Source organism: Pinus tabuliformis, chromosome 3_1 (assembly GCF_031772625.1).
Source record: "Pinus tabuliformis cultivar Carrire ecotype Pingquan chromosome 3_1, CPIR1, whole genome shotgun sequence".
In the NCBI taxonomy this organism is placed as follows: Eukaryota; Viridiplantae; Streptophyta; class Pinopsida; order Pinales; family Pinaceae; genus Pinus; species Pinus tabuliformis.
In genome coordinates this window covers 649194525-649211865 of record NC_142301.1, presented here as the reverse complement: position 1 = coordinate 649211865, position 17341 = coordinate 649194525, and positions in this window count along the sequence as shown.

The following is a 17341-nucleotide window of genomic DNA, read 5'->3' as shown; positions in this document are numbered from 1 at the left end:
CATGAAATTGCATGTGCTTGATACATAGTCCTTTACTACATTTATGAAAGTTTTCCTTGATGTTTTAGATGCATTTTATTGTGTTTTTGTGAGTATAAGTAGAAATCATGAAAATATGAATCTAAGGGTTGTTGTTGTTCAAATAAATATTTCTTTTAGTTGTTCATATTCTCATATTATACTATCATTCTGGATGATTGAATGAATAAATTTTGATTGTCATTAGTTTAGTAGCTTTCCTCTTAACTTATGGTAATTATTATTTTACCTCTATGATTGTTACAACGTCACTTGTTGTGTTTATTAATATATCATGCAGTTTGCATTTCAAAATTTGTAGATTTTCCATTTCATCTTTGCAAGTTGTGTTTTGATATTTAATATTGAACATGGTTGTCATGGGATAGTTGGAATGGAAAGTAGGAAGATACTTGTACATGTATAAATGATATTTTATTATGTTGAATGATTTTGTGCCTTATAATTTTGATCTGTGTTCTTTTTCTAGTTTTCTTTCAACTTGCTATAATCTTGTGATGTTTATTTGTTAGTTTCACCTTTTGTATCTAGGATAAATATTTCAGAAATCGTACTATTATAACTTTCTCTATTGTTAATACCATTAAAAAATACTACAAAAAAGAAAATTATTGATAATTGATCTTATTATATTCACCTATTGAAAATTGTATAATTAATATCAAGGATACCCCCTGTGGTGTGCTAGAGGTCAGCCTATAGCACCTAGAGTGGAAGGAATTCACATTCCTCAATGAACAAGTATTCAAGTTGTTCATATGTGGGGACGATTTGAGAACCAACATTCTTCTGGAGTTGTTGTCAGGGAGCGATTAATTTAATAATTATTGGATGAATAATTCTAACCCAATTCAACCACATCTTCTTTTTGGTTTGGCTGATCAACACATGGTATTAAATGGTATGTATCAACTCGTCTTGTAGGCTTCGCAAACTCATCAAGAACTCAATAAAAATTCGTAAGTGTTAGAATGCGAAGATGAACGAGCACAGTCAAACCCTAATGCTCCTCGAATATGAAAATAATGAAGGATCTGAGTTACTACAGAAGTGCAGCTCCATCATTTCCCAGGTACCTTATCAGTCATGCTTATTCAATTTTTTGTCTTTAACTACCATAGAAGCCATTTTATTATAATTCATCTTGAATTGTAAGATATTAGGGACATGTAAATAAACAATTTTCTTGATAGCATGTTCCTCGTTCGTCACATAGCTTAAGTTTCAATCTGGATACTTCTTGCAGGTTAACTAGGTCTACATCGAAGGTTAGTGACTCTCCTTTAGAAGACCCAAAATTGTTGGTTACCATAACCAATAGGAGGAGACGCATTGACTAGTTCAAAAAAAACCATCCCTTAACACCTAATCTGAGGATACCGAAATCTCTTTCTTCTTCTTCTTTTCATTTAAGTTTTTATTGCTTTCTGTCATCATCAACTTCTCAAACCACCCACACATTTTTACCTATCCCATCCACTCCACAGAATAGTCCACCACTTTCTCCATATAAATATTTACCACCTTTGCCTCTTTCTCTGTCTACCATGAACACTTGGGTGAACACCTGCTATCATCCCCTTAACTTGCAGGGGCAACTCCATGACTTTTCCCCTATGTATGATACAATTTTGCCTAGATTTCATAACGAAGGGGAAAGAACAACTAAAGAACATGTTGTTAAATTTCAGGATTATTATGAGAATTTAGGCACTGAGTACGATGATATTTGTATGATACTTTTTGTGCAGATCTTGGAAGGGGAGGCCCGTAAATGGTTTAGAACTCTTCCCCAAAAAAATATCAATACCATGGATAGGTTAATTGAGCTATTTTTATAGCAGTATGGTGTGAAAAAGAGTAACTAGTTGTGGCTCACAGAATTTTCAGCTTTAAAATTGAAACTTGATGAGTCTGTTGCTGATTTTAATAAGAGGTTCATGAAATGTTATAACCTTTTACCTATTGTTGTGTGACCATCTGACCTCACCAAGCTTGTGGCATATTATATGGCGCTTGATGATGACTTTCCTTATGCCTTGCGGGAGAGGGAGGCATCTACTTTAACGGATGCTCAATATAAGGCTTGTGCATGTGAAGGAAATATCATTGCAAATTGGAAGTGTTCTCCTTGAGATAACCAATACGAGGGTAAAAAGAAGGCAGTCGACAAATCACCACAACTTCGTTCTGCCTCATCCTCCCAGGACCAGAAAATTGAAGAAATGTTGAAATGAATTAATTCCTTAACTAATAGAATTCAACATCTTGAGGTTGAAAATAGGGCAGTCCCTCATCCTCTCACAAACCCCATTGCATGGCCAAACTTTGTTCGTAATCCCCAAAGCAGAAACCCCAATTTCCCCGCTAGAAATCAAACTCATCAATTCCCTCTGCAAATTCTACAAAGAGCGCAAATACCTAATGAGCCTCACATCCAACCTCCTCTAAAAAACAACACTAACCTTGTCGATGAATACGCGATGATGTCGCTAGTCAACAGATGACTCCTAAAGAGGAGGAATACCCTAATATAAATTCCATTAATTCCTTTTAAGTGCAAGACCAAGATGTCTCTGATTATCTAGAGTAATATTTTTGGGATCCTGAACTTTTACATTTTGCAGAACATCTGGAAGCTCAGTTTCAACATAAATATAACCTCAGACCTAGGAAAGGCCATGTCTTGCAAAAAAAGTGGATAGCTCAGTCCCATCCATATAATGATAAGACCATTATGCCCCATGAGCCCAACCCACCTGAGGTTGATTCACCTCTTGCATGAAATTTGAGCCTAAAGAATGAACTAAACAAACTCAAGATTAGTGTGCCTTTAGCAGAAGTCATAAAGATTCCTAGCTATAAAAAGGAGATAGATTCCTTTTTCAAAAATTCTTATCAACCACCTCAAGAAATGGGGCTGACTGATGTTATAAATGTTCAAGATGATGCTCCCAAGATTCCCCTTGGCCTTGTGAAACAAGATGATGGTAATTTAGTTCCTCCTTTTTATATCAACCTAGAGATTCATGATTGGGATTTACATAATTGTATGTTAGATTCTGGTGCCTCTCATAATCTCATGCCCAAAGAGATTATGGATAATCTCAGACTAACTATAACTCGAGAGTATCATGATCTGTATTCTTTTGATTCCTTAAGAGTTAAATGTCTAGGTGTAATTAAAGACCTCGTTGTTGTTCTAGGCGAAGTGCATGTAAAAAGTATGTTTATGGACATAGTTCTAGGTGATGTTCCTCCTAACTAAGGAATTTTCCTATCAAGGAGCCCAGGTGCTAATCTTGGAGGTTCATTAAAACTTGATTTCTCTTATGCCACCATACCTGTGTTTGGAGAAGGAACACACCACTTAAGTAGAGAAAATATGTTAATTGATACCTTTAGTTTAGAATGACATCCTAAGAAATCACCAGTCTATAGCTTTGATGACAATATGGGCAATTTCATTTTCACCATGTCAGACAAGGAAAAGGCCTTTGTATCTGAGAAATACACCTCCATCACCTCACCTAAAAATTCAAATGCCATTTAGAGAATGTACTTCAATAGGGCGTCTTCTAGCGAAGGGTCTAGTGCAGGTTTTTTTTTTATACCACCATATCAACACAGTGTTACTTATTATTTTAAATTAAATTTTGTGACTACCAACTATAATATATCAGAGTATGAGGCTTTAGTACTTGGCTTAGAGACTGCCTAGAAATTAGGAATTTAAAATTTATCAGATTTTGGTGACTCCGAGTTAGTAATAAAATAGGTGACAAATAAATGTCAAACTAAAACCCCTCATTTGCAGGCATATAGGAACCAAGTCTGGGATTTAATTGATAACTTCTTTTCTTCCATAAATCTTACTATTGTCCCTAGGGAAAGGAATTAGCTAGTCAATGCTCTTGCTATTACTTCTGCTACTTTCACCCCTTCTACTGGCCTCAACTTGAAATTTGATGAAAGTCCTCTATAGACCATGTATACCTAGTAACATTAAGCATTAGCAGGTATTTGAAGACGATCAAGAAATTAGAAAATTCATTGAGCTAATTCGTGAATTTTCAAATTCTTACATAAACGAGGATGAAGAAACCAATCAAGCGTATGCTAATGTTTCAAACTTTAAAACTAAAATTGGCAAACATGATGTAATCCAATTAAAAAATAATTATATTCCCAGGGGATTGGTCCCTTTGGAGAAAATATTTGATAGGAATGATGTTGTTGACAACTGAGATCTAAGCCTTTACAACTTTTAAATTGGTTATGGTTCTTAAGTATCATTATTTTTGGGTCATGTGACTTCACTACTAATACCATATCTAACTTCCTATGATCCATATTAATCCTTGGAGATATATATATATATATATATCTATATCTATATATATATATATATATATATATATATATATATATATATATATATATATATATATATATCATTACGTACTTCTAAATTTATTATGAGGTCTCTAGTAATGTTGAAATCACGTCTATCCATGGAGCTGTAAATCAAATTATTTTTCCCCTTCCGAGATAAGTTCCAACACCAGTCTGAGATTCACAACCTATAACCTTCCATTCTTAGAATAGGGTATGTTGAAGACCTCTTTCGGGGCTATGGATGCCATCTATGACTAGAACGACACTAGTGGCATTGGGATTTTTTGGTGTGACTTTATTCCCGTTGTGTTTCTAAAAGTGTAATATATCTATCTATCTATATATATATATATATATATATATATATATATATATATATATATATATATATATATATATATATATATATATATATATATATATATAAGATAAAGCTCACCAAAAGGCCCAATCTTAAGGAAAAATAGGTCAAGGGAGGTAAATTTTTATTTTTGAAATAAAGATTGATTCCGTCAGGGCTATCATTGCTCATTGGTAGTGGAGTGACATTCTGTGGTAGCTTCCCTCAAGGGGTGTTCAAAATTTTATGTTTTATCTCTTCTTAGCCAATGGATCTATAATTTCACATACTAGCCTTCTCATAGGTATCTCAATCATGTATTTATATATTAAATACTCCAGTCAACGCTAACTTCATCGCACATATTAATTTCATCAAGTTGGTCTTAACAATTTAGTCTCTAGACATATATTGAGTCTCCTTTGAACCATTACATGGTGGAAAATTTGTAAAGTTATCATCTTAATGCTTCATTTGAAAAAGTATAAAACAAAAAAAATGAAAATATAACTAATAAAACATCAAGTTTAATTATATGAATTAAAAGACTCTTCAGTAAATGAGTATCTAAGCAGTTCATTTGTTAGCAATTTAACATTTTGCAATAAAAATGACTCATATTCATATGTTCATAAGCTATAAAATCGACATATATCATAGGTCGCAAGGCATTGATGCATTATCCACAAAAAAACATCATAATTTAGTCATGTCGTTCATTATTATTAAATGTTATGCAAAATTTTATCATAGTATGATTTCTCTATCTATCTTAAGATATATATCCGTTAGGAACATGGATTATGTTCCAACCAAGGTTCTAAGAGTCCACAGGAGGAGTGATCCCTACTACTTCCCCTGCACGTACCTCCTGGACGGTGTTGTAAATCCCAGTAAAGAGCACCATCTTATCTTTGAACCGAACCATCCGCTCTTCCATCTCTATTAGTAGGTGAAACAGCCTGTCCAATTTCTCATGAAGAATATCGCGCCCTCCTCAACTACTTCCTGCTGCACTGGGTATCACAATTCACTCAGCGTATCACAAGTAGTTTGGGATAATAATATTTGTTTAACCCAATGGTTTTTAAATATTCCTCCTAATTACTTCACTTTGTTTCTGCAATATGCCTCACTTTTATCCATACCATCTCAAAATCTTGTTCGTACCAAACCCATATGAGGTTGACATTAGTACAGTGCTATCCCATCAGAAAGCTTCACATCATCATTTTTTCTAGACTCCATAACCCAACTGAAGGCACAAGGTCTTCGTTCTTGGTCCTTCACAAGGAAGAAGCATTCCCATATGGAGCCAATTTTGTGCCCTTAATTCCCCCTTCCAAAACCTTAAGGGCACATTTATAGAGTTAATTAAGTGAACCACTTTTTAATTTAAGGAAATTGGGATACATGTTAATGCACTTGCAAATCTAAGCGGTCAATTTATATCTCTACAAGATTGACGATGGAGAGTGTGAAAGGCAATTATTCATGAGAGGAAATTGACATTATTAAAAGGCCTGATGGATGTAAATTTTGGTCATCTTTCTCATCCCATTATTTTTAGATGTGTGGTAGTTTTCTGAACACTCCTCACCGCATTCAAACATGTGCAGGAGTTAAGGGCTGAATCAACACCTGATGAATTGTGACCATGGAAATGAATTTTATTGGATGGCCCACATTTCATATCGGGTCGGGACATACTTAACAATTAACCCATCCTACTAACCCGATATCATCTTAGCCATCTGATTCTCGATCATCAACGGTTGTTAGGCTCTTACTTGTGTAGAGTTTAATCATTCACCTACAATCGATCAACAGGGCCCATGTCCTTGGGCAATGTTATACCAATCAGAGTGCGAGATTTTTTGTATGCATTAATTAATTTTGTAACCACAATTTAACCTTGATGTCATCAACCTTACATGAATCATTAACCCTTTCTACCTTTTCTTCTGCATGCTACTACGGGGACCTATTAATGGTGAAAGTTAATCTATAAGTGGTTGTAGCATGCAAAATCCCCTTTTATTGACAGGGCAAGTTATTCTCATTTAGTCTACTTGGCTGCGCTGGTAATTTAGTGATAGTACTCAATAATGTCCAAGTCTACAAGTAAAAAAGTTCTAGTAAACAAGCCAGCTGGGGTTGAAGATACTAGATTCTTTATTACTGATATCCTTACCCTTAAAATGACTTTGACTCATTTTTCTAGTGTATCAGACAAAGATAGATGTCTTTTGAACTCCGAAATATTAGGATCCACCCTTCCTTCTGTTCACCTCGACCTCGACTCTATTCAATTGCTTGCTAGCGTTACGAATTGGAATAGAAAATCTTTTTCTTCAAGTCCAGTCAAAGCGTCTGACTGAAATTAGGAGAGGAAACAATGACTAAGATGTTGGGTATTCCTGCTCAAGGAATCGACATAACTAAAAAAGGGCTAGACCAAGAATTCATTGCATGGGAAGAGGATGATAAACTAGAATTTATGAAAACCTTACTAGGGGATCCTAGTCCTCAGCTTAAATTGCAGTTTCCTATAGCAACTAATCCCTGAACCCTTCTTTCAAACCCTCACTTCTCTTTTTTTATGTTATTTTCAAACAAGTTGACAATGCCAAAATGGATGAGTCTATATTTTTAGCCATACTTCTCCTCACCCTACAATCAGATCATCAAATGATAAATTTTCCAAAGTATCATGACTCAACCGCTCATAGTCAACCTGTCTACTACGATCCCATTCAACTTCGGTCAACATTGTACCTATTTAATTCACCTGGTTCTCTTTAATTACCATAACTATTTTCTTTCTACTAAGATTCTCATGAGTATTACTGATATTGATAATAAAGAGAATGATATTTATAAATGGTCTGACGTAATTTATCCTCAGTGTATTCCTCCCTATTTTTCTCAATACATCAATTTTTTTTTTCTTATCCTTTGAAAATTAAAATAATAGAGGTAGTGATAGATAGAATCTTAGAGGAACACAGGAAAGTATGGAGACATACTGAAGGAAAGATTATAGGAAGTTCGTTTCTCTATCCTAATCTTACCGTGATTTGTTTATACAATTTTGAAAATAATCCCTTCCAGCTACCCAAGTATGTCTCACATTTATTATTTTCTTACGAGGTTCTTAGGAAAAAAATAGTTGTTAATGAGTTTCATTTTGTTTCTAAAAAGAAAGGAGCATTATTTAATTATACATATGTAATATCGCCTCTAATTTCCAAGAATAAAAATGTTATTGATATCTTGGAAAAGGAAATGTTGTCTTTCGGATTCATGTAGGATAGTAGCTAGCATTACGATCCTTTGGGGATCATCTCAGCATTGAAGAAATAGGCAAGGTTGATAGCTTATTCTCATGAGAGAGGACCTGAAGAAGAAAAGGTGGTGAATGTTTTGATACCTATGGATGATATCGTAGAGATGGTGCCACCTGCACCTATAGAAATTGAGAAAACAACTAACGTCAGTCCTAGCCTTACTGAAGAAAATGTGCAGGTAGCCAATGAATTTCTTGTTGCTCTAGCCACTTTCACAAAGAGATAAGAAGATAAGGTAATCCCATTAGAGACATCACAATGGGTTAAGGAAAGAGAATATGACATTGCCATTGATGTATTTGAATAACAGGCAGAGCAGTTGAATAAAGAGATGGAACAAGTTATCAATGATATGAATACGAAGGACTCAAGGGCACAAGCCCTTTGTATTAAACATGTTTTTAAGGAAGGGGAGTAGTTAATTGAGATCGGTGCAAATTTGGTTGTATTATTAGACAAATCCTAGCTAGCATAGATTCCAACACTTAAAGGAGAATCTTCTACAGGTGGACCCTGATTTTTTTGTATGACTTCTTTCGAGCGAATATTTTGAATCTCATAGTTGTTCAGCCAGAAATCGAGAACAACCAATGGGTGTTGGGATATTAGACTTATTCCATGGATATTAACTTGAGGTAGGTTTCTGATATGGACATTATCAATTTTCATTAGTATACAAGTTTAATCGTTGCACATATATTGTTATATGAGAGTGTAGGAAAAAGGAAAATGTAGGCTATGTTTGAGAAGGTTTCACGTGTGGCCTTAAAAACAAAAAAAACTAGAAAAATGAATTAAAATAGGTAATAATGTGATAGTCCATGTAGTCTAAAGACACTTGGCCCATCAAGAAGCTTCCAGAAGAAAAGGAAAAAGAGATAAAAGGATTACAAGCTATTTTGAAAAAATCTCGACCATGACCCCCATGTTTTGATCCAGGCATTCGAAAGAAAGGAAGAGGTTGAAGATAGTCTCAAAGATATGGAAATGGGCTTGCAGAACAAGGAGGAAGAATGTCAAGAGACTCTTAGAAAATGGATCTGCTAACGAAAGAATCCCATGAGAAAGAAGAGAAACATCTTAAGATTTTGATGGAATATAAAGCCTCGGTAGATCAAGCCCTTAATTCTAATCAAACTTCTGAAACTAAGGATTCCTAGCTATTGAACGTTAAGATAACTCATTTAAGACAAGACCTCAAACTAGTCCAATTCGAAAGGGGAAAAGCTGAGTATAGAGAAAAAAACTTGGTAGAGCAAAAAAACGAGGAAATTGAAAAAATTCAAGTTGCACTAAAAGAATCAAATGGTGAAATTAAGACCCTCTGGGAGGTGATTAAACTTACCCACACAGGTAAACAAGTATTGATTCAAGAAAAAGGGGAAATATGGAGGGAAATGAGAAACAATATCTCTACAGTCTGAGCTTATGTCAAGATCCTTTCAGATTGTGAAAAAGGTATTATGAAAGGTGCAAACTTGGAAGAAAATAATATGGCCTTAGATCTTGATGAGAGATTAGAAGTTGTTGGCACCCTCATTAATCTTATTAATACTTTGGAGGATAATACCTTGAAAGAGATGGATTTTCCTACCAAATATCAATGTATGTATTCTTTCTATATGTTAAAATAAAGGTGTGCTGCCATTCCCATAATGTGGGAGGAATTCGAAAAAGGCCACTAAAGAGATAGAAGCCTTTAGAGTGGATTGAAATTACTTCAAAAAAAAATTTGTGCCTTCATTTTGGGGAAAATCTCACTGGTTAATATCTCAATAAGGATTCAATAATAAACTACAAAGTATAGAACAAGATCTTGGTTCTTTGACTATACAAGGTGAAGAGGCGATTGTAACGACTACAATCATTAATGGCTTTAGCAGAGATTTTTCCATCCTGGCTAGAATTAGCCAAATTAAAAAGAGCCTTGCTAAAGCTTGTTATCAGATCATATCATGGTTTCTAGTGGTTATATCAAAGTATACAAGTGTTCCTTGGTTTCTAGCAGCATAAAGGGCTAAAATGGCTAAGTTGAGGAGTCATTTGAAACGATGTCTCGTTATGGAACAAGCCTCTTCAAGGACTCAAGAGTTTCAACCAATGCAATCTATAATGGAGCAACCAGACGACTCGGGTAAAATTCCTTTAATTACAACTCAAGCACCAGCAACCAAGATGTGCAGGGCCCACACACTTTCCTCTACAAGCACATTAAAGAAATTCAAAACCCCAAATCCATGAAGGTGACATGATGCATGTGATTTTATCTTAAGTATTTTTTAATTTTATTTTTTAAATTTTCTACACTTAAGACAATTATTTGATTAGTTATATTATGAAACTAAGTATTGAAGGACTTGTTTCCCTTACGGGGGGGTGATTGACAGAAGTGATACTTTTGCTTTTGTGAAACTTCTTATACATGATACAAAATCCTTTACTACATTTATGAAAGTTTTCCTTGATGTTTTAATTTTTTTTTTTTGAGTTTTTATGAGTGTAAGTAACAATCATAAAAATATGAATCTAAGGCTTGTTCTTGTTCAGAGAAATATTTCTTTTAGTTGTTCATATTCTGATATTATACTATCGATCCAGATGATTGAATGAATAACATTTGATTTTCATTAGTTTAGTAGCTTGCCTCTTAACTTATGGAAATTATTGTTTTACCTCTATGATTGTTACAGTGTTACCTATTATGTTTATTAATATATCATGCAGTTTTCATTTCAAAATCTGTGGATTTTCCATTTCGTCTTTGCAAGTTATGTTTTTATATTTAATATTGAACATGGTTGTCATGGAATAGTTGGAACGAAAAGTAGGAAGATACTTGTATATGTTGTAATGATCTTTTATCATATTTGAATAATTTTGCACCTTATACCTTCGATCTTTGTTCTTTTTCTAGTTTTCTTTCAACCTGTTATAATCTTGTGATGTTTACTTTTTAGTTTCAACTTTTGCATTTGGGCTAAATATTTTAGAAAGTGTAATGTTATAACTTTCTCTTATGTTAATTCCATTAAAAACTACTACAACGAATATAATTATCGATAACTAACCTTATTATATTCGCCATTGTATAGTTAATATTAGGGATATGCCTTGTGGTGCAGTAGAGGTCATCCTATAACACCTAGAGTGGGAGGACTTCTCAGTCCTCTGTGAATGAGTATTTGACTTGTTCATATGTGGGGAGTATTTGAGCACCAACACTAGCCACATTTATGTTCTTGATGAATAATTTCCTCAAACCCTATTTGGGAAAATTCGTTTAGGTATTCATGAATGAAATTCTGGTGTATTCGAAAAATAGAGAAGAGAATGAAGAACACCTAAGAGTGATATTAAAATTACTAGGTGAGCACAAGCTAAATGAAAAACTTAACAAATGTGAATTCTTTCGAAACTAGGTTCAGTACTTGGGGCATGCTATATCAAAAGAAGGAATGGATATGGATTCTAAAAATATCAAGGCTATAATGGAGTGTCTCGCTCCCTAGAATTTCATCGAGGTAAAATCATTCATGGGATTAGCTAGATATTAATTAAATTTCATTTAGTATTTTTAAATATTGGACATCCAATCACTTGCAAAAAAAAGGAGTTGAATTTCAATTAACACCAGAGTGTGCATCCAATTTTTAGCAGCTTAAGAAACTAATGACATGTGTGACTACTTTCACAATAGGAGATCTAAAGAAGAACTTTTTGGTATGCAAAAATGCTTGTAAGGAATGACTTGGTGGAGTGCTAATGCAAGAAGGACATGTGATTATCTATGAATAAAGGAATTTAAATTAACAGGGGAAGAACTATGTCACTCGTAATTTAGAACTCATAGAAATAATGCATACATTAAAAATATGGATGTACTATCTGCTCAGGAGAAAGTTTATGGTGATGTTATATCATGAGGGGTTGAGATACTTGTTTGATCGACCCAAGTTGAATTCTATACAAGTCAAATAGTTGGATTTGATCAACGAATTCGACATTGAGATAAATCACATCAAAGAAAAATAAAATAAGGTGGAAGATGCACTTAGTAGGAGTCCAAAAGTGGTTCATTTGGCATCCATGAACACTTGTGAAGTTCAAATAAAGGAAAGGATTAAAAAGGCATTGATGCATCATGAGCATTACAAGAAAATGAATGAATGTTTGTAGAAGGAACTAGAGGGATAAAACATAAATAGCAGTAATCTCATTGATGACGGTCTGTTGTTTTTTAATAACATAAAGTATGTGCCTGATGTAGCTGACTTAAGGAAACTCATCATGGAAAATTTAAAAAATAAACCTTACTCAAGTCATCTTAACAAAAAATTATAGTCTCTATGAAGAAAAGGTATTATTATATGGGATTGAAGAAGGAAATTTATGAATACATTGTGAAGCTCTTGGAATTCCAACAAGTGAAATTAGAATGTATGCACCTAGTAGGATTGTTGCAACCAATCGCAATCCCTAAGTGGAAGTTGGAAGTCATATCTACGCAATTTATTATAGGATTACCAAATACAACCAAACAAAATGATGCCATTATGGTTGTAATGGGAAAACTAAGGCAATTCACTTCATAGATATCATGTCCACTCACAAGAAAATTAATATAGCTTAGATATTTATGAAGGAGATATTTAGATTACATGGTGCATCTAAGAAGATTATCTCATATTAAGATGCCAAGTTGAATTCCAATTTTTGGAAGGCATCATTTTTTGGTTTTGGAGATAAGTTAGATTTTAGTAATGCTTATCATGTTTGGACAAATGGCCAAATAGGAAAAGTGAATAAAATTTTCGAGGACATGCTGAGAATATACATCATGGACCATCCAAAGAAATGGGAATATTTCTTACCATTAGTGGAGTTTTCATGAAATGATGGGTATTAGAAGTCATTGAAGATGAGTCCTTTTGAGGAACTGTATGGAAAAAAATGTACCACTCCAATCAAATGGGATGACTTAGTAAACATAGTAGTTCCCAAACGTGAAGGAGTCAGACCCAATGTGACCTACAAATTAAGATGAGGTGGAAAATTCCATGCAGGAACAACTATGACCACATAGGTTCCCTTGACTAACTATCAACGCTAAATTTTTGTTAGCCCAAATAAAGGTCTCGACTAGTTGTGTTATGTCAACTCTTGTCATCTTGAAACAAGATATAAAGAGTACTAATCCAAGCATTATGGGGTTAGGTTTGGCGAGACGGGTGACCCTAAGTCTACATGGAATCCACATTGTAGTGTGATGCTAATGTGGCACCACACGATTAGAAATTATTTGAAAGAGTATATCTTTCAATTTAGGATTCAGATTGAAATCAAATTTATCTCACGGGATAGCTCTGCACAAGCTAAATAACATGGTGTTTTCTAGAGTTAATTCAACAAGCTTTGGGAGAAATATGAGTTTTGTAACCCTATCTCCATAGTGATACCATAGAGGTTGGATTAATGAAAATTAACACCTACCATCAACTCAAGAAGACTAAGGGGGTGAGAGGGGATGTTACAATTTCCAACACTAGAACAATTCTCTCTTGGGCTCCTCAAACTCTTCTCTTATTGTTTTAATAGGGTGACTATCAAGTCTAATTTAGTGATCTAAACTAGGACATGTTTTTTTTAATTTCACTTTGATGTTTATAAACTTTGAAGTGAACTGCATTATGTAATATGAGTTAAGTTAGATGGGTTTTCACATCTAATTCAAAATTAGCAACTAAATTCAGAAAGCATGAACCAAACAACTAATCTATTTACACAAGTTGGAAATGAAATTACACTAACTTGTATTAAGAATAACTCAGACTACGAATGTATTAGGATTCCTCACAGAAATCCAAGTTATCTACAAAATAATATCTAAAATTCCAAGTGTTCACTCAAATGTTTAGAATATGATAAAAGGTATTTTCAGTCAAAAAGGTTGATTGATGCACTAGGGCCTTCCTTTCTAGTGGAGGAAAGTGCACACTCTAGCTGTATTTTAGTCAAATTAGTCAATCTATACCCAATAATAGTTACATACATTATTATTAGAAAATAGTACACTCTTTTGCACATAGTAAAAGATACTCAAATTAAGTAACCAACATGCACAAAGGATACATTTTCAGTTGGAAACATTATGAAAGGAAAAAATAAAAAATAATTTCCTAAGGTTGACTTAAAAAGTCAACCCTCGCATGTGCTCCAAAGATAGAAATTTGCTACATCGCAGCTTTTCCTTAGATAGCCGTGAGGTTTGCTAGAAGCATAGTCAACATCTCAGAGCATGAACTTGATTGAAAAACACTCAATCCTTTGACATTATGGGTTGACCTTTCAAGCCTTGAGCCCCAAGAATCCTTAATGGAAAAAATATGGTAGCTCTCATCTCATTTATGAGGAAAACAACCTCGCCAAAGGAGGGAAGGAGCGTTACTATTTTGTATAAATGAATGATCATGGAGAGCCAAAATGAAGAAGAAGTTATGTATTGTTAAGCTACCAAAATTGCTCCAAACCAATCTAGTATACCAATGTAAGGAGAATTCCACCATTGTAGATAGTTTTCTTTACTTCTTTCAGATAGTAAGAACTTGAAAAATAAATTGATAAGGGGAAATCCTTGTTGATATATATTTAGAACCATTTCTCAATCAAATCCCTTCAAGTGTCTTTGGTATTCATTTGTAACTCTTCCATTACTAGTAATCAATAAAGATGATACTTTTCCTGCCCCTTTATTGATTTGTTTTGCTTCATTGGCTTATGTTTTAGTTGTTTAGCTTAGATTGTTTTAGTTTTTGTTTATGTAAATTTTCCATTCGATTTAATTCTTTGTTATTACATGTTCAATCACTAAAACCACTCATTTATTTGTATATCTCATTATAGGAAGTGACTAGCTACAAGGAATGTGGATTTGGGACTCATATGCAACCAAACACACCATGCAATAGAGTTGAGATTGCATTATGAACTTCCACATCTATGAGAGTGAATATGAAAAATCACTCATACTCTTCTACTCATCTATTTAACTGCCACATAATGGAATCATCAATTTGTTCTAGGAAAGTGGTAAATGAAGACAGGGAACTACGATGTTTTAAAAGTTTAGGGAAAAAAGGAAAATTTTGTGACAACCCTTTTTTCTACTCGTCTTGTAAATGTCACTATGAATTGTAATTCATGTAAATTTTTTGGGAATGTAAATAATGACTAAGAAGGAGTGGACACAAATTCAAAGGTTTGAGGATGACGAGTTGCTTGTGTTTAGTGTATACCCAAGCCACAACATTTATTTTACCATTTACCTCACCAATGAGTTTATGGAATGGATATAACACTCCCTCCCACCCCTTGGATTAAACCCAACTGATGGGAGGTGTTACCTTCAATTAACCCAACCTCCATTTTCTCATCATGGAAATGGGGCTATAAAATTACTTCCTACCCCATGGTTAGAAAAATTAACTTTGGATAGTACCATCATGTTTTTCTCATCAAGAGTTTTTTGATGATATAAAAGTTTTCTCAACCTAACCTTTGGATTAAAAGTTATACCCATTTGAAGTTTACCTCTCACTACAATCAAAACATCAGCAAGGATTCACCACATGGAAACCACATGGCACTTATTCCTCATGTGAAATACATTGTATCACATACAATGTCTTAGCACCATTGTTTCTACACCATTTCCTTATAATGACACTCCTTTTAAGCCTATGTGGTGTGTCATGCATTTTTATGTCAAATGATAGGAATGGTCTTCATTTCGCAACTCCTTCTACTTTGCACCATCATGCCGCACCCTAAGGTAATACCAATCCATTGCTCATGGATTGACATAAATTGTTTCCCTTCAAGTAATAGAGATGTTTTTGTCTCACGACTTCTGTCTCTTTTGCATATTTTGTCAACTCCATGACTAGTTATAAAAGAGAACCATATACATTCTATATGGTTTTATAGTCCATGGTGACATGGTTCACCTCCACATGTATAATCATGCCATTACTATATGGTAAGCACATTCTAAGTGGTGTCACAATCCACCACCAAGTGTCTTTTATATGACACACATGCTAGCCTTCATATCATCGACTCCTACAACATCTTGTTAATGTCATGTTAAAACCAGGGTGATGTCACCTTGCTATAGAGCACTCCTTGAAGGTTCCATGTGTCACCCATATTATGGCACATCAACAAAATAACCACCTCATGGGTACACATCACTCATGGTCCGCATGGAATTCTTCACTTCATCTTAGGTATTCGGTCCCACTAAGGTTTGAGATCTCTGTACAAGGTCATGATTTCCTATTTATGGATGGAGAGGTATCTCTATCATGCCCCCTTCCAATAGAGCCAATGATCCTAACTTGGAAAAACTCCTCATCACACCTCCGCAACATGATGGAAATATTGGCAAAAGGTGATGGAAATTTTATTGTCTCGCACCCTTTGTAAACCATGCCCCTTTCCACTCACTATCTACTAACATTCCTAGTCAAATGCGACACAAATATTTAATTGTAGTTAACGGGAGTTTTCCCATCCCAAACTTCATTATTTTGACCCCTTAATAACTCTTATGGTTGTTCCTTGAAAACTCATTAAGGAACATTCAACCTGAGCACTAGCCAAATCTCTGTGAACTCAGGCTTGAAGTATTAAGAACTTCAATGACCTTACATGGTCATTATCAACACTATAATGAAAACTCCAATATTATGCTACAATTAACACACATAAAAAATACCCACACAGTCCTTAGCAGGTCATGAGAATCACTTGAAAAAAATGCATGGAGAATTAATATCCATGTAGCATACAACCCATGGGTTTTCCCACAAACCACAATGTCTCAATAGGAATTACTAAGAAAACATTTACAACATTATCCATAGGCCCTTAGCATCCTTTACAAAACATCTATTAAAGATACACATGCATATCGTGTGATATTGTTCGTTGAAAATCCATTAAGGAACATTCAACCTGAGCACTAGGCAAATCTCTGTGAACTCAGGCTTGAAGTATTAAGAACTTCAATGACCTTACATGGTCATTCTCAACACTGTAATGAAAACTTCACTATCATGCTACAATTAACACACATAAAAAATACCCACACAGTCCTTAGCAGGTCATGAAAAACACTTGAAAAAAAATGCATGGAGAATTAATATCCATGTAG